Raw genomic sequence first — 27,512 nt, forward strand, 5'->3', positions numbered from 1 at the left:
CCCCTGAAGGTACGGGAGTGCCACCGGCCGCAGCACATGCTGCACGTAGCGGTGGGCATTTAACGTGCCTTGAATACGCACTAGAGGTGACGTGGAATCATACGCAATAGCGCCCCAAACCATGATGCCGCGTTGTCTACCGGTAGGGCGCTCCACAGTTACTGCCGGATTTGACCTTTCTCCACGCCGACGCCACACTCGTCTGCGGTGACTATCACTGACAGAACAGAAGCGTGACTCATCGGAGAACACGACGTTCCGCCATTCCCTCATCCAAGTCGCTCTAGCCCGGCACCATGCCAGGCGTGCACGTCTATGCTGTGGAGTCAATGGTAGTCTTCTGAGCGGACGCCGGGAGTGCAGGCCTCCTTCAACCAATCGACGGGAAATTGTTCTGGTCGATATTGGAACAGCCAGGGTGTCTTGCACATGCTGAAGAGTGGCGGTTGACGTGGCGTGCGGGGCTGCCACCGCTTGGCGGCGGATGCGCCGATCCTCGCGTGCTGACGTCACTCGGGCTGCGCCTGGACCCCTCGCACGTGCCACATGTCCCTGCGCCAACCATCTTCGCCACAGGCGCTGCACCGTGGACACATCCCTATGGGTATCGGCTGCGATTTGACGAAGCGACCAACCTGCCCTTCTCAGCCCGATCACCATACCCCTCGTAAAGTCGCCTGTCTGCTGGAAATGCCTCCGTTGACGGCGGCCTGGCATTCTTAGCTATACACGTGTCCTGTGGCACACCACAACACGTTCTACAATGACTGTCGGCTGAGAAATCACGGTACGAAGTGGGCCATTCGCCAACGCCGTGTCCCATTTATCGTTCGCTACGTGCGCAGCACAGCGGCGTATTTCACATCATGAGCATACCTCAGTGACGTCAGTCTACCCTGCAATTGGCATAAAGTTCTGACCACTCCTTCTTGGTGTTGCATTTGCTCTGTCAGTCAGTGTACATATATTGCAATATTTTGAGCATAACACAGTCGGATAACAGTCGCCAAGTTAGTGAGCTTGATGCCGGTTGAGGCTGATGGTACTGAACAGAGCAAGCACCATGTCTTCGCTTGACCGACGATAAAGTACTCATGAGAGACGAAACTGTGACACCCAACGTCCCTTAAAATCTGTAAGAATTATAAGGCCGTCAGAAAAATTGCATTAAATACGTCGTACACAGTAGTGTTTATGTTCATATACATTTCTGAAATGGCTGCGAGTTCAACGGAAATGTTGCAATATTCCGTCTAATGGCAGGCATTTCTCGCAGGTTCGAAACTCGTTTCATTTCTGTTTTCGTTCTATCTATATTTTGCTGCCTATTTGCGATGATTACCTTATCAGTGTCATAATCGCCTATGAATTGACTCTACTTGAAAATGATATCAGTGCGGAACTCACGCTCAAGAAGGAGATAACATGCTCCTTCACATCCAGTGATTCAGCAAATCTTTATCAGATTACATTTACATTTTGGTATTACCGAAATCGAAATATTTTCATTTAAAATGAGATTAGGAATTGAGAACTCCGTGCAGTAATCACGTTTACCCTGATAGATTTGTTCGTGTTGATGCATTGAAGAGTCTATGGACTTTCGGTCGTTCAACCTGTGTCCTTTTCTGTGTCCAATAATTCTGAAAACGTATGTCATCATGATGTCTGCGATTGTGTATATAGTTGTATTTATGTGGTGTAAATGGCGCGTTAGGTGTCAAATATCTTCAGATAGGCACTGACATTACATTTCCCTATAATGTGTCTAAATCATAAACAAAAAACTCCGTGGAGTTTGAAACAAGGAAAATTTTATACATACCGTGCCCGAGCAACAGGTATACAGAAATAACAAAAGACAACTATTCAGTATATATTTGTACGTAAATGTTCAGTCGGTACACAGTCTCTCCGAGATTTGATTGTCAACTTTTTATATCATTGTGGAGTCGTATGTCATGTATACATGCCTTTGCTGGTGAGATGTAGTGCTTTGTCTTCTGGTATGGGCTAGAATTAATTTGTTCCTTTTATTGACCTGTCTCAGTCTCATCTTTGGTTTTGACGATATGAACGTGACCGAGGAATGAGCGATTCTAGTAATACCATTCCTTATGCAGCCAGCCCCTGTTATGAATGGTGTGAAAATATCACTCATAGGGTCGGTTGGTGTATGCATTTCAGTCGGCTTGACATACTGATATGTAATAGCAACTACTGGCTCAGTGAGGAAAGCAACGGGAAACTACCTTACTCCTCATTTCCCTAGTAAGCCTCCTCTGTGACACCTAGGCTATCTATGACTGCTGTTGGTGGAGCTGTAGAGGATCAAACCAGCCTTCGGGCTGAATACCCAACATGTCATGTATACGCGGAAGTGGCATGCGAAGAGCTTGCCCACAAATCTGACTATGAAAAGGACACACCTAAACTAAATGTTGGATTATTAGTGCATACACTTGGTTTGATCGGTCGGTTTTTTCATGGACACTACAGTTACAGCACACTCCTATTTCAACACATGGGGAAGTTTTGCCGAGCTGGAGGTACCTCCTGACTTCACATTCCAGCTGGGCGGTGCCTCGTTTTACTTCCATAGAGTTTTTGTCATATTTTTCAAACGAGATTTTGTATGAATAGGTATAAAGAGAGGGTCCTGCAACCTGGCCCCGTAGATCTCCGCATTTGACACCTTTAGACATTTTGCGTGGAGATTTATTGAGAACTGTGATGCCTCCGTGGCTCAGGCGGCAGCGCGCCGGCCTCTCACCGCTGGGTTCCGTGGTTCAAATCCCGGTCACTCCATGTGAGATTTGTGCTGGACAAAGCGGAGGCGGGACAGGTTTTTATACGGGTACTCCGGTTTTCCCTGTCATGTATCATTCCAGCAACACTCTCCAATATCATTTCATTTCATCTGTCAGTCATTAATCATTACCCCAGAGGAGTGCGACAGGCTTCGGCAGCCGGCACAATTCCTATCCTCGCCGCTAGATGGGGCTTCATTCATTCCATTCCTGACCCGGTCGAATGACTGGAAACAGGCTGTGGATTTTCGTTTTCATTTATTAAGAACTATATGTACGAAAGGAAAATTCAAGATATGACTAATCTGAGATTGCGTATCATTGATGCAGTTGAGCTTATAACGCCCAAAATTCTTACAAACACGCTGCAATAGCTTTGTTATTATTTAGATACCGGTTTATCTACAAATGGTGCCATCATCAAAGAGTAGTGACGTACATATACTTATCACTATTTGAGTAACTCAGTCAAATATTGGAAACATAAATATTATACACCTATTCGTCACTAGAATATGAGCATTTTTGTGTATCACTAGCCCGGGCACCAAGTTTGAGTGATGCTCTGAAAATGTTTCTGTGAAACCACACTGGGAAGAGCTGCTTATGAAATGGAGAACACGTGAGCAACATAACTTCACGTTCGTTATCTTTTTTGAAATTGAGAAATTTATACTTATTTTGAGGCATTATAAATTAAACTAACACTCGCATTTCTTTGCTACTAATTTACTTCACATTACTTATTTACAGGATTTGATGTGATATCTAAACAATGGAAACAGATTAGAAAGTGTAGACATTTTCTTGTGTCTTAGAGGAAAATTGATGATTGAAGGAAATATTTTCTGAACAAAAGCTTGTATGCTTTCAGCGCGTTTCGGGAGTGAGTTCCACAAAAGGCCTACATTAACAACAAGCTCGTTCCGTCTGGCATCAGTCATCCGCTGAAGGCTAAAAGCATTCTAAGGAGTCTGCTGTGTAGTGCACTATCGAAAGAAGCAGGTGAGTACGTACGTTTAGTTCATTTTCATCTAAGCAAACAGTAGTAAATAGAAAACACGATTTATTGTTAATATTATTTTCTAAGTAAACTCGCAGGTCTAAACGTTATTGGATGTTCTTTGGCAATTGATCATTGTACCCCACCGTTATGTAAATTGTCGACCGAGTAATCAATATCTTGTTCCCCATCCAGCAGACGAATCCCCATCAAGTGCGCAATAACCCTCACTCCACATGAACACTGCGGAGAGGATTAGTATTGAATCCAGGCTTTTGGTACCCAATCTAGTGATTAAAAATTGTACCACCACCTCTCCTACCCCGACGGTCATCATTCTGATGGGACACGAACCGCCTAACCACGGTGTCAGACCGTATACGGGGTGTATTCGAACTATACCCGCAGAAACAAAATCAGGGATGCTCTCCGCTGCCTGCTGCTGTACGTTAGTGCTGGGAGCGAAAGGCCTGCTCCGAGTGATTGAACCGGTACTAGTGATTACATCGCCCCTCCGGAGATAACCGGAGATGTCCGAGTTGCAGCAAAGTACTCGGAGTTGCGAGTGACACCGAAGTAACCGGAGGACGTTAGGAGGCAAGGAGCGCTTATTACGCAAGTGAGTCCTGTCCGATGCCTGCATTTTTCAACTAAATGCCCCGACGTCAATCTGTAGTTTGGTCGTTCTTCGAGTGAGACACATGCAAGAAGTGGGCCAAATGTAAAGTGTGTGGGCGTTCATTTGCAGCAGGAGGAGGAACATATAATCTGAAACGTTGAACCCTTGACTTACCATTCCATCGTTGGTCGGCCACAGCTGCTGCATTAGAGCAATATCGAACACTTAAATCTTGGGGTGGTAGCGGGAATATTTCGGTCACGATCTTAACCAAACGATGGGGTTCAGAAGAGAGCCTAACTACTTGAAATGAGCAGCAAATATGTGCTTACTAACTTTTATTGAATCAATGAAATGCAAAAAAAAAAAAATAGTTATATAAAATCATTGATCAAGAAAAAATTTAATTATTTAATGTTTCAAACGCAGTCACATTGCATGGCGTTAGTTTTATTAGTTACAGTGTCGAATAATTTTCTTCAGAGAAAAGTAGAAATATCACAGATTAGTGGACAGTGAAAACTAAAAAACTGAAAAGTAACCTGAAAATCGGGCACCTATTGATCCAAGCGATAATTGAGAATTAAGACGCAGCAAGTAGAATTCCATATTTACTCTTAATTAAGGCTATCCACCAGTCAAATACCCTGTCGAATATGGGAACACCCGCCGAATGGATCCTTAATCTAACCAAAATGACTATCAGTTGCTTTGGATAGGTTGCGAAATACGATTGGAAAGCATGCTGTTCACTACAAGTTAACAGCAACATTCGTAATTGAAAATAAATTTCCACCATGTGTTGCCATCTCGTCACACCCTTAAATTACAGAATAATCCCGATGGTGAAATGTGCATCACCCAAACAGCTGTTCAGAAGGAACCAACGACAACTCGATCCGAGAGGATCTTACGTTACGTCGTTCTGAAGGAACAAAACTGCGAAATGCAGGAAACACTTATTCATCACGCAGTTAGAGGAAATGCCAAACACTGAAGTGAAATAAACGGTGGTAAATCACTTGACAAATATTATTATAAAACCAACTTTCAGGTTATAAACGGTTACGTTAAGCTTAATAAAATTACATGTCCACATGGTAAAATAAAATCAAACATCTAGGAATTCTTTCCTTTACAAGAACGACTACCATCACAGATCCATCTACTTATTGTTTATCCCAACAAACTAACTACAAAGTTATTAATCGACCACACTCAACTATTTATATAAATGAAAGAACGAAAAATTGAAAATAAATTATAAATTCCCGGCTGACGAATCGAACCCGCATCCGTAAATCAAGTCTCACACAAATAAGCTGAGTGTCAACACGCACACTAGCAAAGCGATCGGACGTCAGAACGACAAAACAATTAAGTCCGTAACTAAAATAAAATACTGAAGTTCAATGAACTCAAACACGCGTGGCACACTGCAATGAATATTCAGTCACCGTTAGCTCAGTACCCAATATTGGACAACCCTCACGTTCATGCAAATAGTGGTTCCATAATCTTAGGTAAACACCTTCCAGCTAGTAAGGGCTGTGCCAAAACATGGCCTCAATATTACTTAGACCAGGCGAGTTGTCCGTGCGCGTAGAGGCGCGCGGCTGTGAGCTTGCATCCGGGAGATAGTAGGTTCGAATCCCACTATCGGCAGCCCTGAAAATGGTTTTCCGTGGTTTCCCATTTTCACACCAGGCAAATGCTGGGGCTGTACCTTAATTAAGGCCACGGCCGCTTCCTTCCAACTCCTAAGCCTTTCCTCTCCCATTGTCGCCATAAGACCTATCTGTGTCGGTGCGACGTAAAACCCCTAGCAAAAAAAAAATTACTTAGCTAACACTCTTCGCATTACATACACTACTGCAGATATTACCATCGCTCAAGTCACTTCGTAAAAACATCTAATCTACGACTTGAGTATATATAGCCGACACCCTAAACCTATCGTCCGGCCTACCTAATGTCTGCACACCCTAACACTAACCTCTATGTACATACACACACCTTCCTAAACCTATCGTTGAGCGTGAACTAGGACGTTTCATCATCAGTATACTCCTAGGATAACATGTGACGTCCTAAATCTATTGTCGAGCGGAAACTGGGTTGTCTACACTTCCCGTAGAATGTCAGGCAAAATCGTAACTTCAATCACACTCTTAGATATTTTAGCTGTAAACCAATGTCGAAACTAATAGCACACAATGAAACAAATCTTGCCACAGAATGAACACAAGTCGGGAAATGCAACTAAATCCCAATCTTGTTAATAAAACGTAAACTTGAAAATAAATAACGCGTGGCAAGCGATCCACAACTCAAACACGATCTTGACATACGCAATGAAGTTTGGAAGAATAATAATGACTTTCAGCACACATCTAACAATACGTGAATATCGCCAAAAGAGTAATCATCACAATCGAAAAAATCCACGCTGTAATTCTAGGGTGAGGCCCACAAATCGTCTACCATTTCACTATTCCAATCAAATCGTATCCATAACTATCCAGTGAAACGAAATTCAATGAATCTACACAGCCAAACCATCGTTTTAATAACGTCCAATATCTCATCCCACAATGTTTCCGATTTAATGATAAATTATCGTCTCGTAATTACGAAATTTACTGAGTGGTAATTTGTTATAACAGTCAAATCACACCAACCGTGTATTCAGAACGCTCTTTTACCCTTCAGGTCGCCTATAATGTTCATTATGCTGACTTTACATACATCGTCACTTGGACTTAACTGCCAAGAGCTACAATCTTCTACAGAAATTGTTTTTCACTGGGGAATTTTAACTTGAAATCATAATGTCCGTCAGAGAGCACTCATTTAGAACCAATCTTCACCCGGTCAGCTGTTCCGGATTGTTAGCGGAATATCACTACAGCTTGCCTCAGAAATATCACATTTAATATATAGCCTGTCTCAAAATTCTTCGCCATCAGCAAATATTGCCTGTCTCAAAAATTCATCTGCATCGCCTCTCACGGCGGCATTACACATGAAATACAGGCTTCCTCTGCCTTCAACATCTATACAACTCTTATCTCAACATATCATTCCGGTACAATCCATTTCTTCCTGTTTCAAGACTTTTCACCTCAGTCTTCCCGTGACAAACAACTTATATAAGAATCCTATTCATTTTTTTTTCTATAACTTTCGGACCTCAGAAATAAAACAACACACCGTGATTTCCTATATCACCGACATACACCGATGTCACAAAATTTAACTTCCCACGAATAAAAACATGACTTTATCAGACTTCACTGGATTTCGAAGTGAACGCAAATTTTACTGAACATATCTGTCAAATACACTTTTAATATACAAAAAATTTATTCCGCGGTAAATATTATTATTATTATTTATTTCGACAAAAAATTCTGAACTCATGCGATATTCGACATTAAGACATTCACCACGACTACGTGATAGTTATCACCTTCCTAACTTTACTCAATTTGAACAATATCTCAAAGAATATTAACACATTGTTTAAACTTCGCATTTGATAGTTTTTCGACGTGAATTTTACAGCGCTGAAGAGTTTCACACGACGACCAGAAATATAACATATTCGCCTGATCATTATTAAATATTAATTCGACACACGCAATGATAATTTATTGGGACAAACAAATTCTAACTACAACATTGATAAAAATATAGTCACAGAACTGTAATCGTAGCCGTAGCCGTAGCTGTAGCCGCTACATTTGACATCATCTTCTTATATATATATATAAAACTTAAGCTACACAGATTTTTACACTAGGTGTTGATTAACACCGCAAATACCGCACTTTCTTCGCGTTTAACATGCGACGAACACGCTTCTCAAATGGCGACTGCCACTATTTTCCCAGGACTCTGCTTTCGTTCACGCTACTGCTGGCCAGGTAAGAAAATCAGACCTCATGGCTAACCTCCAGACTTCCCTTTGACAAATATCAAACACACACAATTGTAATACAGGGAGAAACTCAGCTACGTATTTTAACCAAATATCTAAACCTTCAAAGTTTTCATCGGCGGCAGTTCAGGAAAATTTCTATCACCTTCCACTTAAAATTCTACTTGAACCATTGACACGAATATATAACGAGTTACTTTGAGAACAAAACCCCGCACTTTCTTGCAGACGAGTGACGTGGGTTCTACCGTTCAAACCATCAGGCAGAATGTGTAAAATAGGCGGAGGGGGATTTCTTTTATATCCCCTGGGAGGGACGCTACCCTCTCCAATAGGCTCGGTTAGGCAATCTGCTAATTCCACATCCACTGGACTAATTTTCTTGAAATTTATTCCATACATTCGGACAGATTTATAATTCACCATGGTGTTAATTTCATATTTTTCCCATACTCTGCAACGGGCGAAATGAATTATTTCTGCCCTGGAGTTTCGCGGCTTTTCTTCATGAAAATGACCTCGCCACGTGTCGCTGATCCGTGAGCAGGACGCAAACTTTCCTCCAGGCTTAACTGCATTTATATTTACCCTGGGGATTCTATCTTCACATACGGTTTATAAATAATTTAGATCCCTTATTCCTGGATTTACCATGTCGCCAAAATCTCTTCTTATGAAGGATTTTTCGAAATTGGTAGATTATTCATTGCTCGAGGTCCACCGAAGTGTCCCGGCATTTTGGCGAGCTTGCGGCTCGCTTTTCATGGAGAGCTCTCTTCCCACGAGAGAGCCAGACTCTTGAAATAAAAACATGGCTACTCTCAAAAAAGTTGTTTGTATTTGAAATAAATATTTGGGATTATTTTTCATCGCGGAATTATGGGTTCAACGTGTTCACCCCAACCAACTCAATTTGAACAAGAAAGAAGATGCGCCCGTCTACCCGCAGTTTTGCAACGTGAAATACGTTCCAGAATGGACATCCTGAAACCGGATCCCGTTAAGAACGTGATTTAAAAATGATAAAGACAACATCCTTCTACGATACATATGTTTCCAAAGGAGAAAGGGTAGCCGTTCGCGACTACAGGTCTCTCGATAAAAAGTGGGCCATAGTACAGTCCTAAGTAAGGATGGAGCGCTGAACTATACGATATCTGTCACTGACCAATTATGGCGAAGGCATATCGATCAGATGAAGTCATGCCGCCCTTCAGTTCAAGAGACAACCACTACAATCTTCGTGTCCTTACATTAACATCATCCAGAAAAGAAGACCAACCATAATGACGACTTAACTCTGCCAGCGTCCCAACAAGCCGATCGTGACGCCCACTTCAGCTGATCCGGGTTCTGCCATGAAGCCTGCGCCGCGGAGGTCCGGCACAGAACTTAGCAACGCGGATTCGCAGCCAACCGCGACACCTGAAGGAGAGCAAGTCTTGCGGCGCTCTACTAGGGCTAGGAAGGCAGTGGTGAGATTCAACTTGTAAGGCACTTCCTTCTCTCTCCTTCTTAACCCCGGAAGAGAATGGATGTCATATCTCTTTGGATTTTACTATCGATTTTATTGTAGCACTATTCGATATGTTACGTACGCGAGGTTCGTTTTGTAAAGACTTGGACCTAGGTAATAGGTTTTAATCCAATACAGTATTCCTTATTACTTGTTTATATTATTAAACGAAACACATAACAAAACCCGCACACGTTGTCGGGATTCGAACAGCGCCTGCATTGGTGAGAAACCAGATTGTTGTTTTAATTCCATGACAGGAGTGTCAACTATAATTATCTGGTAGTCTGGTGTTATTGCAGGGCTGAGAAATGCTTTACCATGAATGACATCTCATTAGGTATCACCTATAAACATGTATTCAGATCTCAGAACTTAGTTTTTTCTGTTTCGATGTATACTGTCGCCACCTAGAGTATTGGATACTTTCATTCTAATACCCTGTAAATTATATATAATATTTGGTTAAATTTCTGATGGAAATTTCATTTTTGTTATTATTAATATTATTTTTAATCACATGTTAATTTAATACGTAGGCCCTTTATACTTGGTGCACCTGCAGAATAGAGTTTGATTATTAAGTTTTTTTTATGTTCCTCAAACTGTAAAAAATGTGTTACAGGAACATATGGCGGGTGGGTGTGTAAAGTGCGTTAAGTCAGGAAATGGTGTGAACTGAGTTATTAGTGGCATCGAAGAAAGGAGAGCGAGCTGCTTGCTCGTGTATATTGCGTTATGTCATAATGTGAACGGCTACGAAGTTAGTGAGATGTGTATTATGTGTTAAATTGACTTCAGCCAGACTTCGGGTGTGCAAAAAGTGCGATATGTCCTGCCCTTCGTGACTTACAACACTGAGAACTATTCAACACTTTATTCTGTGCGTGAAAAAGTGCGTTATGTCGGTTTGATAGTGACTAATCGGGCGAGTTGACCGTGCGGTTATGGGCGCGCGGCTGTGAGCTTGCATCCGCGAGATAGTGGGTTCAAATCCCTCTGTCGGCAACCCTGAAGTTGGTTTTCCATGGTTTCCCATTTTCACACCAGGCAAATGCTGGGGGCTGTACGTTAATTAAGACCATGGCCGCTTCATTCCAACTGGACGTAAAGATACTAGCGAAAAAAGAAGATAGTGATTAAGCGCATTTCATTCGAGCTGTTTGTGAAGTTGCCCAACAATATAGAATGTCTCCTTACACTAAGCCCCACTCATTATTACCACTGAGTGAGTACTGAACTCAAGTCCCGCCAAATGGATGATTACGCAGTCCATTGTCAATCATCATTTCCCAGCTGTACTGCTTGTTGGCTGGTCACAGGTCTTGTTGCGATACCAATTTCTCAGTCACAAGCTCAGTCTTCACAGTGTACGTTATGCGAGCTTAATTAAAGAGCATTATATCTTCCAGAGCGGAAAATATTTATTAGCATTACAGCAAGGCAAGAATCAGTCTACGGAATGCAAGGGCGGAGAATCCGGTAAGAAAATGTGCTTCAATTATCATTCTTATTACTTAAGCCAGAATTAATATAAGTTGTGTTGTTATCAGAGAATGCTCTCGTGAGTTAGGTTACTGATTCATGATCAGTTCTGATAAATCAATTCTGTCTTGTAATAATAATAATAATTTCGTGTGGCTATTTCTAGCCGAGTGCAGCCATTGTAAGACAGACCCTCCGATGAGGGTGGGCGGCATCTGCCATATGTAGGTAACTGCGTGTTATTGTGGTGGAGGATAGCGTTATGTGTGGTGTGTGAGTTGCAGGGATGTTGGGGACAGCACAAACACTCAGCCCCCGGGCCATTGGAATTAACCAATTAAGATTAAAATCCCCGACCCGGCCGGGAATCGAACCCGGGACCCTCTGAACCGAAGACCAGTACGCTGACCATTCAGCCAACGAGTCGGACAATTCTGTCTTGTAACTAAAGAGGAGAAGCACAAAATTAGAAAGTGCAAACTTCGATATTTTAAAACTTATAATTATCAAAAATTAAAATTGTAGTGATTTTTATAGCATGCTGTAAAACTGATGATAATGCAGTTCTCTCTAATGTACAGATTCAAGTTCTGCACCTTCTATTCCTGAAGAACTTCGGTACATTCGATGATTCCCAGGAGGACCCAGACTTCACGATTATTGACTTTTCGTCTGATTCATCGTGTTCTGTGAAGATGATTTCACATAAGGAAGGTGTGAGTAGTTATTTTTTAAATCTTTCAGAGAGTGAACCTAGTACTGAAACTGAATCTGAAACTGAAAAATTACACACAGTTAGAGTCGGTGCATGAACCTTCCCATGATTTTGAAGAAACTATATCTGTCCGTAACACAAGTGGAAAAATGTCAGTGGGCAAAATAAAAACAGTTACGTCTCAGCGATGTGTATGATGGCTTTGCAAGATTCTGAAACGCTGAAGATAATTCATCATAAATTCCTAGTACCTCGATGGCCAGGAATGTGATTGTGATCACAGTATTACAGAAAAAGCAAAGAAGAAGTTCAATGGAAACACTGATCACCCTATCGGCTGGGCCCAACTGATTAGGTAGTCCACCAAGAATAAGCCTTTTATCGTAAAGGAAATTAACTGGGAAGAACGTTTAGATTTCTCAGCGCTTTTGCGGGGTCTTCTGCTACAGAGGAAAGTAAACAAACGCGGAGGTCTTCCCAGCTGGAGGGATGTATTATCGGCACACTTTATCTTTGTGCATTTACACCCTAGTGCTTAATCGGTCGACCTCGGCAATCTTCGAGATTCGTACTGGCAACCTTTGAAACACAAACTATGAATCCCTTAAGCATCGTTGTGCGACATCTGGCGTACACTTTACGTACTAGTACTGTTGTTGTTTACACAGCAAAGCCAAACTATAGAATTCATGCTAGGAACAAGATTCGCATCGAGAAATGTTGTATAATGTTATATAATGTGTATGTGATATAGTTGTTGGCTTAAGATAATAACGGTTTAGAAACTTCACATCGATCGATCATATTCTCGATTCAATTCAGATTTAATAATAATAATAATAATAATAATAATAATAATAATAATAATAATAATAATAATAATAGTAATAATAACGGATTCGATTCCCGACCGGGATTTTAATTTCCTCCGATTAATTCTTCTGGCTCGGGGACTGGGTGTTTGAGTTTGTCCTAAAACTTTTTCTTCGTATTCAGACAAAACACTACACTACCAACCAATAGAGATTACATCCCTCCATAGGGGTTGGCGTCAGGAAGGGCACCAGGCCGTAAAACATGGTTAAATCCACATGTGCGACACATTTTGCATCCGCGGACCTACAGATATGGAAAAAGCGGAGGAATAATAATAATAATAATAATAATAATAATAATAATAATAATAATAATAATGATTTATACATCCCACTGGCTACAATTATGGCTTTCGAAGACATATGTAGCCGGGATTTTGTCCCACAGGAGTTCTTTTAACAACGGATAAATTTACGCTTCACCGAACTCTGGCACGTTCGAATACACCAACTTGGACTAAGTATTCTAGCGCTCATACTGTTTGAGCTACTCAGCCCGACGGTCTAACACCAGAAACAAATCTGATTCTCGTGACGAAATGATAGCTGCAACATTCAAGGAATTAGTACTGAATATACTGCTGTTCAATAACATCAGAACATATCTTATTTTCCAGGGACAGTTGCACTTTTTACTCTTGTTTGCAGAACGTGTCTCTTAACTTGTGAACACATTACCACTTTTATATGCCTGTTGTTTCCATCTTACGATAACAATATCCTGATTTTACCCAACTTCCACCTCTGTACAATAACGTCGACCTGAATACTCGTTAAAATGAGTAGAATTTATTGTAGTTGTTGGGAGCTTCTGACTGTTAAAGAATCGGCTGCTACCGATAAAGCGTGTGTAGAAGTTGACGAACAGTTCATATATGAGACATGATTGAGTATCTTCCACTACGAAATGCAATCTCCATCTGTGGATCAATGGTAAACGCGAGCCTCCTGATGGGAGACCGCGGGGTTCAAATAAGGCAGAGTTAGTCCGTTCGACACTCTATATCGTACGATGGTGGTACGCAAAAGGTCACCGTGCATTATTAGTGTTTATCCAACAAAATTAATTGAACCTCAGTCATTGATCGCCCGAGAGAGTTCCACTTTACTCTGCCGTCTGGTAGAGTTTGAAGGAACATTAAAATGACGCACTGGCAACCTAGTTCTCGTCAAATTAAAATACCTGCACACTGTAGCTGAGATTTTTTGCTATCTGATTTACGTCGCACCAACACAGATAGGTCTTATGGCGACGATGGGACAGGAAAGGCCTAGGAATGGGAAGAAAGCGGCCGTGGCCTTAATTAAGGTACAGCCCCAGCATTGTAGCTGAGATCATACGATTATTATTGAAACTAAAAATGAAATGGAATTGCGTATGGCTTTTAGTGCCGGGAGTGTCCCAGGATAGGTTCGGCTCGCCAGGTGCAGGTCTTTTCATTTGACGGCCGTAGGCGACCTGCGCGTAGGGATGAGGAAGAAATGATGATGAAGACGATACATAAACCCAGCACCCGTGCCAATGAAATTAACCAATGGTGGTTAAAATTCCCGACTCTGCCGGGAATCGAATCCGGGACCTCTGTGACCAAAGGCCAGCACGCTAACAATTTAGCCATGGAGTATTGAAATTGAAAATCCTCAGCTTGTTTCCAGTCATTCGACCGGGTCAGGACTGGAGTGAATGAAGCTCCCGTCGAGCGGCATGTATAGGAACCGTACCGGCTGCCGAAACCTGTCGCACTCCTCTGCGGGCAATGATTAATTACTGACAGATGAAATGAAATGATGTTGGATAGTATTGCTGGAACGAAAGATGGCAAGGAATACAGTAGTACTCGGAGAAAAACCTGTCTCGCCTGTTTTTTGTCCAGCACCGATCCCAAATAGAGTGACCGAGATATAAACCACGGAACCCACCAGTGAGAGGCCGGCGCGCTGCCACCTGAGCAACAGAGGCTCACGATTATCATTACTATGATTCTTCTTCTTCTTACTTTTCTACCGCTTTTCCCACACCTGTGGGGTCGTGGGTGCGAACTGTATAGCACATATGGGGATTTGGCCCTGTTTTACGGCCGGATGCCCTTCCTGACGCCAACCTTCTATGAAGGGATGTAATCACTATTGCGTGTTTCTGTGATGGTTAGTAGTGTAGTGTGTTGTGTGAATATGAAGAGAAAAGTGTTGACACAAACACAAACACCCAGTCCCCGGGCCAGAAGAATTAATCAGAGGCGATTAAAATCCCCGACCCGGCCTGGAATCGAATCCGGACCCTCTGAACCGAAGGCCTCAACGCTGACCATGCAGCCAATGAGCGGACTATTATTACTATGATTATTATTAGAAATACATTTTACTTCACAATAAAAATATGAAGAACTGATATCAACTTCAGTTTGTTCCTTAGAAAAAGAGCCTATTTCTGAAATAACCTGTAGCTATTCATTGGAATGTCCTGGTAAACCACATTAAATTTTCGTGCTGTTTTAACTCAAAGTGAGCCAGCTAACTGCAGTCCATATACAGTAGAAAGCTCTATCAGGTATGCATAAGCGTTCCAACTGTCATCAGCGCTCCCCTTCCTGAATGGGACCTCGCAGTGTTAGTGCACGTTGCGTAGGCTCATTCGGACGTCTAGTTAAAAATTTATGGTATACGTTAAGCATGGACATAAACGGTGTATAGCACATCAGCTATGAAATATAGATCACGTTTATTTGTTTATATGGGTGTGAATTGCAAATATACGGAATAAACGCTGCAAGAATGAAGTATAGTTGGTGAGGTGGTGTGATAAAGATTCACCAGTAATGTAAAACACATGAATATTGAAACTGTTTTGTTTGTAATGTAGGAAAGTGTATGTTTAGTTACCTGTATGTAATTCACTGTTAATAAGAGGGGTTTAATAGAACTACAATTATAACTGACTTCAGTAATGTGCAGTTAAGAAAAAGACACGGTAAGCGGGTTACTATGAATACAGTACCACCTGGGTTGTCCTGGATTTAACGTAAGAAATGGAGCGAAGAATGAAAGAAAAATTACAGGTCTTCACGCAAAGGACCTACACAACACATAACTGTATGTATTTTTCGGTGAGACATATTGTTTACCTTTCCTTTAAATGGCTACAACAAATTTGTTAATTTCATAGATCTGTTTGTCTGATCGTTGACTTTGACAATAAGAAGCTGTCTGAGGTACGAGCAAAGCTAGTAGCACCATTCGTGATAAAGTCAGTCCCTCTGATGAATGGTGTGTCACTAGCATGTTCTGGTTCTCTGAGGAAATCAGCGGGAAACTACCACACTTCTTTTTCATTTGTGCATGTTGTCAAGCGATGTATCACAGTATCCATCTGGCCACGCACCGTACACCAAGGCGATTGTTCCAGATGTATTTTGTGGCGATGTTGTGCTGTTCGTACCTGATTGTTTAGGAAAAGGAATATTTGGGAACGTGCATGTGACAAGAGTTTCATGTGGCTAAAGTTTACGCACACCGTAGGCCAGTGAGTGTAGAGTGCCGTGGATTCAATCCGCGGGGTGAAGTTCACAGCTCCTCGTAACATATTGTAGATTACCTTGGTAGTGGCATTCGTTCCTGACGGTAGCTCATTAACGAACGTTTGGAGGTTCAGTTGGTGATCTCTAAATATATTCGGCAAAGAACTGTTGTCACCGTTATCTGTGCTCCAAATGTCTTTGTACAGTGACTTCGAGAAATTATCCGACTGTAATAATATAGAAATATAATTTTTAAGGAAGGAGAGTTTGGCATTTTGTTCCGTGTGCGATGAGTCCTAATCCACCAAGTTTAATGGGAGATACAGTTGTTCCCTTTGTACTCTAAATAGATGTACTTGCATATGAACCAGCCAATATATTTTGGGAACTGGCTTTTAAAGTTCTCAGGTGCGGGAACACTTGAGCTAAGTACCAAACCTTTCAGAGAACGTAGATGTTTTTCACCACAATCCTCTGAGTTATATTCAAATTTCTTTGACGAAAGTTCATCATTACACCCCTAACATTAGCAATAACTTTAGCCCAGTTGGTTTCTAAAGTACCGATCACTATTTTTTGCATTTAATACCAAGGATCTTCACCGCATCAACAATGTGAAACCAGTCTTTCTTTACGTAGTCTACCCCGTAGTTTAAGTTAAGTAATGTAGATTTCCAGGGATTGGCTATTGTCCCTGAACCGGCGCTGTATGTGCTGAGAGCTTGAGAGATATGTTGAATGTCCTGTTCACCTCTATTAATACCGATATGTCATCAGCGTAAACACACATTGAAAATGTATGTATAAGCTGTGGTTGAAGTGCCCTAATAAATGGTTCCAGTCCTATAACAAAGAGTAAAATGGAGAGGGGGCATCCCTGTCCGATCTTTCTATCGGTATTGGTGTCGAAAGGAATCTGTTAACGAGGATTCGAGATATAGAGTGGCAATTAATCATTCAAATGTAATCGATCACTGTTCAGGGAATTGGAAGTGCTGTAAAACGATGCATAGGTACTGATGGCTAATTATCAAGATCTGTGTTCAATAAGCTGAGGTAGTCACTCGGCTGGGACTCTATTTTAAAGTGGATATCACGTAGTGTATGTAGATTTGTCAAAACAGTATGTCCGGGAACACTTCTACACTGTTCGGTTCCAATAACATCTATCAGGATAGGCTTTAGACGACGGAATAACACTCTGGTTAATATTTTGTAATCACTGCATAAGAGTAACTGTCCTTAAGTCCTCTACCCGAAGGGTTCCTTTCTTTTTTGGAGGGGAGGGGATAAGAACTATAATACCTTCATGGTGGGTTTTACATAGGGCACGACCGAGTTCGATAGCTGTAGTCACTTAAGTGCGGCCAGTATCCAGTAATCGGGAGATAGTGGGTTCGAACCCCACTGTCGGCAGCCCAGAAGATGGTTTTCCGTGGTTTCCCATTTTCACACCAGGCAAATGCTGGGGATGTACCTTAATTAAGGCCACGGCCGCTCCCTTCCCATTCCTAGGCCTTTCCTATCCCATCGTCACCACAAGGGCCTTCTGTGTCGTTGCATCGTCACCACAAGGCCCATCTGTGTCGTTGCGACGTAAAGCAAATAGCAAAGAAAAACATAGGGCACGACGTTTCAAGGTAGTGCGGATAACGTAACAGAATTCCTCGCCGATAATTAACCAGTATTGTTTATAAAATTCATATGGGACCCCGTCGGTTCCTGAAGAGCGATTGGACGGAAGAGCTTTTATGATGGCTTGAATTTCATCATCAGTAATTTCCATGCTAAGCGGTTCTTTACCATCTGGAGTAAGTTGGAATCGTAGGACTGAAGCAAGGTGTTGACTTCGTTTATATCGATAGATTCCCTGGCGTATAACTGTTGGTAAAATGAGGAAAATTCGCTCCTTATATCTTCCTGTGATGTCATCTCACGTCCATCGGGCGATCTTATTTTTTGAACGTACCGGCGTCGTTGCTCTCGCTGCGTTCGAGCTATATAATAGATACTTGCAACTTCATCAGGTAGTGCCGTGTGATCCTTCAGTGTTACATTTAATAGTGTGAGCGTCCTCTGCTGTACCTTCAACAGTTTATCTTTCATATCTTTAATCTCATTGTAATTTTGTACATCGGCATTATTCCTCTCCTGGAGCTGTCGAGGAACACTGTAAGGAACGTCCGGAAGTTTACTGCGCATTAGGGAATTACTGCGGGTTTGTGTATGATATGGTTTAGCTACCTCTCGTGCACTATTTTTACTAGCAGCTTTTGTTGGTAGAGTGTACGAATATTTAGGAAGTATAGACGTGGGTGTTTTGCTATCCAGGCTTCCAGTAGGTAATGTCCGTTTTTTACGGCTACGAATTGCGTCCTCTGTTCAGGTGTTAGTGTAGACTCAAATTTCTGTACCATTAGATATAGGTAGATTCAACTTCAGTGTCCTTAGTGACATCTACAGACGCTAAGTGGTGTTGGTGCGACGGCATCATATAATTGGCAGGTTCAGGATGAATGTCCACTGTAATGAGTTTATGTAACTGGTGCCCATTTTCTTCTAGAGCGTCCATCTGCTCCGCCCATGAGGGGGGGGGTTAGCTATCTTGTCCCTGTTCAACATTCTGGCCTGTCATTGTGTTATGTTTGTGTCCCTCAGAGTAAGGTTCTAGTACTGCTTCCTCGATATCTTGTTTCCGTGGTTTCCCATTTTCACACCAGGCAAATGCTGGGGCTGTACCTTAATTAAGGCCACGGACGCTTCCTTCCAACTCCTAGGCCTTTCCTATCCCATCGTCGTCATAAGACCTATCCGTGTCGGTGCGACGTAAAGCCCCTAGCAAAAAAAAAAGAGATCTTGTTTATGTGAGGGTGGTTCAGCTGTGTTAATGTGCGGTACAGCTGATTCCATTGTGTTTTCGTTGTCTGTGAGATCTGCATTTGAAGTATTAATTTCTTCTAAGCTCGGAAGTGCTGGTGAAGTGACGTCTCAACCAGCCTAAGCAATGTTTTTTATGTTACCATTTCTGTCAGAAGCAGTCAACACAGTGCTGTATGTCTGCTGTCTGACTTTCAAAGCCGGTCGGCTTCTACGATGCGGACAGTCTACTTGTAAATTCTTTGTTTCTTTACAGTAAAAGCATGATTTCATTTGGCCCTCATAAGTTAGGAGAATTCCACAGTCATTACCAGTTAGTTGAGTGGGTATAAAGTACTTAAGTTCAATATTGACAACACGAATGCCGTTACACAGGTCAGAAAATTCATAGGGGTCACTCCACTTCTCGTCTCGAATGTCGTTGACCAGCCCGTAAGTTGACAGCACGAGGGCAAGCCGCTCGTTGTTTACTTCAGGTGGTAAGTTGAATACACGCACTCGCTTAGTCGAAGTGTCGCAGCAGTAATTGTCACTTTAGTTGAATGACCATTAGAAAGACGGAAAAATCCACAACTTCATGCCTGGATAACAAGTTTTCATAATATAGTACAACGGAGACTAATTTTATATACACTGCATTTTCCCCATTATAAAGTTGAATTGCTATAATTTGGTCCTTGTTATGTTTGAGTTCAACCGCTTTTTCCCGCGCTCCCTGGTGGAATAGTGTGTGTGAACTGTGTCGCACATGTGAATTTGGCTCTGTTTTACGGCCGAATATTCTTCCTGACGTACCGAGCTAGTTGGCAGTGCGGATAGGGTCACGCAGCTGTGAGCTTGCATTCGGGAGATAGTGCTTTCGATCCTCACTGCCGGCAGCCTTGAAGATGGTATTCCGTGGTTTCCGCATACTCACACCAGGCCAATGCTGGCGGCTGCACCTTAATTTTTTTTGCTATTGGCTTTACGTCGCAACGACACAGATATGTCTTATAGCGACGATGGGAGAGGAAAGGGCTAGGACTGGGAAGGAAACGGCCGTGGCCTTAATTAAAGTACAGCCCCAGCATTTGCCTGGTGTGTAAATGGGAAACCATGGAAAACCATCTTCAGGGCTGCCGACAGTGGGGTTCGAACCTACTATCTCCCGAATACTGGATATTGGCCGCACTTAAGCTACTGCAGCTATCGAGCTCGGTGTGTACCTTAATTAAGGCCATGGCCGCCTCCTTCCCACTCCTAGCCCTTTCCTATCCTACCGTTGCCGTAAGGCCTATTAGGTCCGGTCCCGCAGTGTAGGGGGCAACGTGTCCGCCTGTCACCCGGCGGCCCCGGGTTTGATTCTCAGCCGTGTCAGGGGTTTTTAATTGTAAATGATTAATATCCCTGGCCTGGGAACTGGGTGTTTGTGTCGTCCTTAACGTTTCCTTTCCTCACATTCAACACTTTACACTTCCGCCATTTATATAATACACGCAGGTCATTGGTGACATCAAGCTTATGTGGAAGGATCTATTCACTGTTGCATGTTTCTGTGGAAGTTGGTAGAATGGTGTGTTCTGCGTGTTTGAAGAGAAGTGTATCCGGTCAAACACAAACACCCAGTCGCGAAATTGGAGTATTTATCAATACTAAACTAAAATTCCCAAACCAGCCTGGAATCTAATCCAGGATCCTAAAATTTAAATGTAAACGTGATATTACACCTTATTCTCAACTTCGTATGAAAGAAGGATTGGAAGATGACTGGCCTTTCATTCATTTAAGATTTTGTTTTCTTTCTAGACATATACAAATCCAGCATAGTGATATTTAGTTAAGTGTATTTATAGTCAGCCACATAAATATTCTTCGAAATGAATGTAGAATAGATGCTTTGATACGACATTGTACTACTAATTGCCCTGAACATTTTGAAGGAAACTTTTACTGTTATATTATCTTAGAACCAACTATGACAGTATATGGTTTAGTAGGGGGAGTCTCTGTTCTATTATTTCCTCTCAGTGGATTTGCTAGTTTATGTTGACGTGTTAATTAATCACCAGCGTTAACTGCACTACGGTTTGTCGAAATGTATACCATTTTGAATAAATGAGTTGATCCATAAAGCTCGCTCGACGTTAATAAACAGTAAAACCATAACTCTGTTCTGCAATCGTACTGCGTTGTAGCAGCATGTTTCATGATTCCACAGCTCCTGAAAACTGAGTGGCTTCTTCATCGTTCGTATAGCGCATTTCGTCTACGATATCTTAATTCACAAGAAAAGCATGCATAATATTTCAAAAAGCTCTATGATCAAATTAGGTTCAATTTAGATGGCAGGTCATTTCACAGGTGGTATCTAATGATGTAGTTAACAGAGAAAAATGTACATGCAAACCTTAAGTTAACTGAACAACCGCTTGGGAGAAGAACGACCCTGGAGGAAAGTGCAGAAACATAGCCGTTAATCGTAACTGCTGAACAATATTAAGAACTACTCAAGGAGTCACATTTTAATAAATATCACCCCATCAATAATAATCGTAATAATAATAATATGATGTTTAGGGGAGTATCAGAATTTACCACTCGATCGAACATAGTGGCGCGTTCATCAGTTACAATTTATGTGAAAACTATGTGATTAAAGGTATCTGGATACTCCATTGAAAAGTAAATTGAAACCTAGTGGTCATTACGATCGTACTGACCGGTATAGTAAGATGCTGATTGTTACGTGTTGTTCATTAATAAGAAGTACCTGTAGAATGTATAGGGCAAAAAACTCGTTGTGTTCAGATATGGACTAGTCATTAGTTTCCACATCAGTATTGATTGTATTACGGTCATAATCATTCAAGTTATCATAGTCGATTTTTAATGATGTCTTTTAGAACTGGAAATTTGAAGTCACTGCTACAAAGGTACCATTAACGAGTTAGCTGCATTTAGCGACAAACTGAAACAGACGAGCATGGAAGAAAATTATTTTAAAAATCAATATGCATCAAGTGTAACGGTCACAAGTGTGCTCCCGAGTTCTACTAATTTTCCAACCAACAGCATGACTGTACACGAAACGTCAAGAGGAATAAGGTTTCGTGGCCCAGCAAGTGCCTATAAACCAAAAACATCTCGCCTAAACCGCCTAATCTGGTGTAAAAGAGTGGCACATCTGTGTTCCAGTAGAGTGTTGAAGCATACCATACCATGTTTCAGTAGAGTGGCAAGGATTTACTGCCTGTGGGACTGGTTTTTTTTAAGAAATGCATGGACATGTAATGTCAGAGGGGGATTTTTCCGATAACAAGTTCTATATCTTCTTCTTACTGGCCTTTCTCCAATTACCTGGAGTCGGTACTTTGAATTGATTTAGCCTAGTGTTACGACCAGGTGTTTTCCTGACACCAAACCTACCTGGAGAGATGTAATCACAATCGTGTGTTTCTATGGTGGTTTGACGTGTGATGTTCTGTGTGTTAAAGTTTGTATGCATATTAAGACGAACACAAACAGCTAGACCCTGAGCTAGAAGAAATAGTCAGACGAGATTAACATCCCTAGGCAGGTTGCGAATCGAACCCGACGCCCTCTGAATTGAAGGCCAGTACACTGACTATTCATCCAAAATGCCGGACGATGTTTGTTACATCTACTTAAAAAAAAGTATTGCTGAAATATTTGGAGGACAACTCGTAGGGACCCGGCTCAGAGTGCTTCCCTCTGCTTAGAAATATGGTAATAATATGTAACGTTCTTTCCATTCTAGTAAGCCTTCTGCTCGGTTACCAAAGTTCAGTGAATGAATGAATAGAATAGAATACTCTTCTCTCCCAGTCACGGATGACGCCCAGCTGGGAAGAGAGTATTCATCTATTGTATTCATAGTATAATACTTGCAGTTAGTTTTCTTTTACAATGTACAATGTTTAAAAGAGTTACAGCATTGCTAGAAGCCCCGCCTTCTGAGACATGTCCTAGACATTAACCATGTTATAGAGTCCAGGATATCTCCTCTTGCCTATTCCTACTACATGTGAATGGACGAAGACAGTGAGCAGAAGCCTCCCCCCCCCCCCCCAAGTCACGGATGACCGCTAACGGAGTGAGAGAACATCCGCCCCCAGAAATCATCGCAGTCGCACGAAAGAAGTTTTGTTGACAATTTCTTATTATTCTTACCACACATGAATGGACGAAGGCAACGAACAGATCCCCTCCCCCAAGTCACGGATGACCACCACCTGGGGGTGAGAACATCCGCCCATAGCAATCAACACAAGAATGAATGAATGAATGAATGAATGAATGAATGAATCAATCAATCAATCAATCAATCAATCAATCAATCAATTAACATTGATCTTCATTTAGAGCTGTCGCCCAGGTAGCAATAGTTTATAGTCTTTTCTTAAAATTTTCTAGGAACTTGGAATTTATCGAATATTTCCGTTTTTTTTGCTAGGGGCTTTACGTCGCGCCGACACAGATAGGTCTTATGGCGACGATGGGATAGGAAAGGCCTAGGAGTTGGAAGGAAGCGGCCGTGGCCTTAATTAAGGTACAGCCCCAGCATTTGCCTGGTGTGAAAATGGGAAACCACGGAAAACCATTTTCAGGGCTGCCGATAGTGGGATTCGAACCTACTATCTCCCGGATGCAAGCTCACAGCCGCGCGCCTCTACGCGCACGGCCAACTCGCCCGGTGAATATTTCCGTTGATATATTCCAGTTTATAATTCGTTTTCTTATACAATAACATTTGCCCCAATTTATCCTCTTGAATCACAATTTAATCTTCAAAGTATGAGCTTCCCTACCATGAAAAGCTCCATTCAAGCTTACTCGTTTTGTAATGTCATCTATCCATTTACAGTTTGGAGCATACCGCTTAGTTGAACAGCTTGTCACCTTACTTCAAAGTCTTCCCAGTCCGAAGTTTGTAACATGTTCGTAACACTACTCTTTTGCTGGAAATCGCCCTGAACAAAAAATGAAAATGTCGTATGGCTTTTAGTGCCGGGATATCCCAGGACGGGTTCGGCTCGCCAGGTGCAGGTCTTTCTATTTGACGCCAGTAGGCGACCTGCGCGTCGTGATGAGGATGAATTGATGATGAAGACAACACATACACCCAGCCCCCGTGCCATTGGAATTAACCAATTAAGGTTAAAATCCCCGACCCGGCTGGGAATCGAACCCGGGGCCCTCTGTACCGAAGGCCAGTACGCTGACTGTTCAGCCAACGAGTCGGACGCCCTGAACACTACTGGTTAATTTCCGGTTCTTGTATCAAGCAATCCTGGTGTGGTTTCCGTACACTGGAACCATACTCTGAGTTATTTCCAGAGACTTATACGCCCTGTCCTTTAAATCCTTACTGCAACCCCAAAGTAGCCTCATCACCAGATGAATGGAACTGTAAACTTTATTTACAACCTTGTTAGTGCGATTACCACATTGATTTCTTTAGTTAACACCTAAGTACACATCATAATTCTCTCAGTTTTAATTACTGTGTTGATGGGCTGAAAGTACCTCACAGAAATCACTGTACAGTAAGCACTTGGGTGATAATATAAGGAAAGATCCTCATTCAGGTTATCACATTAACAAAGGGGTAAATACCAGTTACAGGTCTTTTGAGAGGGTTATATACGAATGGCCGTAGCCGTGTTGAAACAGCGGATCCCGTGAGATCTCCGAAGTTAAGCAACATTGGGCGTGGTCAAGATTTGGATGGCTGACGTATAAACAGCAATGGAGTTTTAAAAGCAGGAAAGGTCGCAATATGACGGTAAAGTTGGATTTCAATAGGACAAATTGGTGCAAATATTCATTCATAGGAAGAGAAATTAGGGACTAGAACAATTTTCTATACATTTTCAAGTTCTTTGAAATCATTTTTAAAATAAAAAATAAAAAATAAAATAAACAAATTTAGTAAATAATTGCTAGGGATGATCTGAGTGTCAGCCCTGAATGCATATCAATGATGTCTTGATCGAGTTATTTATTTATTTATTTATTTATTTATTTATTTATTTATTTATTTATTTCTTCTAATATATTCAGTAAAATACGTGACCAGAGCATACATTCAACACATGTGGAGCAGGGTAGTCTGTAATTATCCGCTTTATGGTTATTAACAGCACTTTGTGCACTCGCACTGCGATAGCAACTCTCCAGTATTTTTTTACAGCTCCTTCATGCAAGTGGCAGGTAAGTATTACAGGTACGGCAATATATCCCCAGAAATCTTATCAATTCCAGCAGCTTTTCTAGCCTTCAAATGTTGTACATTTTTTGTTTTGTTTTGTTTTGTAAATGTCCTTTTTATCATATGTACATTTCAGTACTTTGCCCCTCTACCTGGACATTATCTTTATATCCGCCACCTTCACATACTGCTGACATAATACACGTACCTTCTGTAAGTCCTCACATACTGTAGTATACGCTCGCCTTTTTCATTAATGATCCCTTGAATGTCGTTCCTGGAATCTGCTTCCGCCAATTACCTATACATACCCTTTATTTTCCCCTAACATTTATAAGAGGTCCAGTTATGTTTACTTTTTCTGCCACTTGTTTAACGTCGCACTAAGACATCAAAGGTTTTCGGTGACGGAGAAATGGCAAAGGGCTAGGATTGGGACGGTAGCGGCCGTTGTTTTAATTAAGGTACAGCCCCAGCAGTTGCTTGATGTGAAAATGGTCAACCACGGAAAACCATCTTCAGGGCTGCCGACGGTGGGAATCGAACCCACTATCTCCCGAATACAAGGTCACAGCTGCGCGACCCTAAGCGCACGGCCAACTCGCTCGGTCCAGTTACATTTGCCAATATGTTATCCTCACCTGACTGTTTTGCTAAATTCTACATCCTAGTACGTTCCTTCAATCTCTGTTTACTTCCACTACCAATCCTAAACCTATTTTTTTCTAACCTGCACCTCCTTCACAATCTCTATATTTTTCTGTTGTAATATATTGGACTTCTGCTCTTCCTTATCACCTGTAAAGTTTCTACACTCAAGAATTACCGTAAACACATCCATAGGCTTTTCACATTCTTTTTCACCGTTTTCCACTGATCATAATTCTTAAAATGCCAGTCCCTCGAGGTGATTTGGGGTGGTACTTTCTCAAAGAGACTGATAACAACGAAAACGAAAATAGAATTGGTGTAGCTGTCACATTTCACAATTGATCAATCCGCGACAACCCACTGAATGCGCGGGTACCAGTTTCACTTTACTTGCTTCTTCGTAACCATTATAACCTATGTGTGTACTGCTTTCGCAGTGAACTGTATACTACGCCACATATTCTGTTAACTACAATATACACTGATAAAAAAAATTACAGGGACAGAATTCTAAACATTTACGCTCTTGTTCATATCAGGTGTAGAGTGATATATGTTATGTCAACGAATAGCTTGAATCTTCATCTAACAGGAATATATTGCTTTTTTGTCGCATTGTAGACTTGGATGCAGTAAACAGAAATTGAACCCTGGAATAATTATATAGTAATGTCACACACAGTAAGACAGAGACCCTTCTGTATCTGGAATGGCCTCCATTTGTCTATATGACTGCTGCGCATCTCAGAGGAATACTTCTGACCAGTCCATGCACCTCCACCTGGTTGATGTCTCCCATTCTTGGACCAGACCATCTCCAAGTATTTGTAGCGTCTAAAGAGGTCTGGATGCTGCCGGACATGTCGATCCAACTTCTCCACAAGTGCACCTTGGGACTTTGGTTGAGACTCATAGCGGGCCATTCTATGCTGTGTCTGACTTTTTGGATGAATGGTCAGCGTACTGGCCTTCCGTTCAGAGGGTCTCGGGTTCGATTCCCGGCCTGACCAGGTCGGGGATTTTAACCTTTATTGGTTAATTCCAGTGGCTCGGGGGCTGTCCCCAACATCCCTACAACTCACACACCACAATAACACTAAGTTACCTACACATGGCAGATGCCGCCCACTCTCATCGGAGGGTCTGCCTTACAAGGGCTGCACTCGGCTAGAAAAAGCCACCCGAAATTATTATTATTATTATTCTATGGTGTGGATCTGTAGTTCGTAAAAGGGCAGCCTGGTGGGCGTTGCTGTGTGCACACTTGCATTGTGTTGCTGCAACACAAACTG

General features: G+C 41.9%; 1 protein-coding gene across 2 annotated transcripts in view; it reads left to right on the forward strand.

The window, feature by feature from the left end:
* Window positions 1-27,512, forward strand: part of LOC136863066 (uncharacterized) — a 2,241,269-nt gene that overhangs the window by 400,194 nt on the left and 1,813,563 nt on the right. For both annotated transcript variants that reach the window (XM_067139397.2, XM_067139396.2), the window contains exon 2: window positions 3,685-3,815. The gene's annotated coding sequence lies outside the window, so the exon portion shown is untranslated. The remainder of the gene's footprint in view (window positions 1-3,684; window positions 3,816-27,512) is intronic.

This window comes from Anabrus simplex, chromosome 2 (assembly GCF_040414725.1).
Source record: "Anabrus simplex isolate iqAnaSimp1 chromosome 2, ASM4041472v1, whole genome shotgun sequence".
In the NCBI taxonomy this organism is placed as follows: domain Eukaryota; kingdom Metazoa; phylum Arthropoda; class Insecta; order Orthoptera; family Tettigoniidae; genus Anabrus; species Anabrus simplex.